Source organism: Etheostoma cragini, chromosome 8, assembly GCF_013103735.1.
Source record: "Etheostoma cragini isolate CJK2018 chromosome 8, CSU_Ecrag_1.0, whole genome shotgun sequence".
In the NCBI taxonomy this organism is placed as follows: Eukaryota; Metazoa; Chordata; class Actinopteri; order Perciformes; family Percidae; genus Etheostoma; species Etheostoma cragini.
The window spans coordinates 422,119-423,792 of NC_048414.1; positions in this window are offsets into that span (position 1 = coordinate 422,119).

Below are 1,674 nucleotides of genomic sequence, written 5' to 3' on the forward strand. Positions count from 1 at the left end.
TGCAGTAATAGTACTAATACTACACTGTTAAAAGGCTCTGGTACTAGTCCTGCAGTAATAGTACTAATACTACACTGTAAAAAGGCTCAGGTACTAGTCCTGCAGTAATAGTACCAATACTACACTGTTAAAAGGCTCTGGTACTAGTCCTGCAGTAATAGTACTAATACTACACTGTTAAAAGGCTCAGGTACTAGTCCTGCAGTAATAGTACCAATACTACACTGTTAAAAGGCTCTGGTACTAGTCCTGCAGTGAAAGTACTAATACTACACTGTTAAAAGGCTCTGATACTAGTCCTGCAGTAAAAGTACTAATACTACACTGTTAAAAGGCTCTGGTACTAGTCCTGCAGTAAAAGTACTAATACTACACTGTTAAAAGGCTCTGATACTAGTCCTGCAGTGAAAGTTGGGACTATAGAGTCTGTGTTAAAAACAAAGGGAAGAAAAGCCGTTGTAATGGGAGAAGGAGAAGAAGAAGAAGAAGAAGAAGAAGAAGAAGAAGAAGAAGAAGAAGCAGCTCACACAGACACAAAGCTGAATGAAAAGATAAAGCTGTTACTTAGCAACACTCGAGTCTGGAGCAGCAACTTAACAAAGCGACGCCCAGTTATACAGAAGGAGAGCCAGACTATGGAAGGCCCCGGGTCTCTGTTTGACCTGGAGGATCAGACCGCTGGCGGCTCTCATCAAACGCCGCTTAAAGGACCAGTTCACTCAAAACCACACAGGAAGCTGGGAACTACCTGGATGAGAACATGGTCCCGCAGCATGACAGAGACAAAGGGGAGGAAGAAGAGACACTAGAGAGACGCCAGAAGGAATAGACAGGAAAACAAGGTGCAGAAGAGACAGAAAAGACAAGCAAATGAGACGCAGAAGAGACAAAAAGACAAGCAAACAAGATGCAGAAGAGACAGAAAAGACAAGCAAATGAGACGCAGAAGAGACAAAAAGACAAGCAAACAAATTGCAGAAGAGACAGAAAAGACAAGCAAACGAGATGCGGAAGACAAAAGAGATGCGAAGGGGCGCAAATAAGGTGACGACTAGAAAGCAAAGCAAAATGTTGCACTTTTCCTTTAAGTGCAGACAGCTGATGGTTTTCAGAGTCTCCTTAGACGCAAGAGACAAGTAAACCAGATGCAGAAGAGACACAAAAGACAAGCAGGCGAGATAGACGTCTTCTGCAGATGTTCTTCCTTCAGAATACAGATGTTAGCGCTGCCGTGTGCGGGAATCAGTTAATGAGCGTATCACCTCTAATCTGACATGTGTGTCACCTCTCTCTCTCAAACACACACACACACACACACACACACACACACACACACACACACACAGACAGAGACACACAACACTAGTGATCCAAAAAGATTCTGCTGCTGTTTTTATTTTATTCTGGATTTTCTTTTCTCGCTCTGATTTTGTGATTTGGTTTCTTCTTTGATAATAATCCAATAAAGGACCCAAAAACCTCTCTCCTCTTCCTCTCTCCTCTTCTACTCCTCTTCCTCTCTTATGTCTCCTCTCTTCTGTCTCCTGTCCCCTCTCTTATATCTCCTCTCTCCTGTCTCCTCTCTTATGTCTCCTGTCTTATGTCTCCTCTCTCCTGTCTCCTGTCTCCTCTCTTATGTCTCCTGTCTTATGTCTCCTCTCTTCCTGTCTCCTG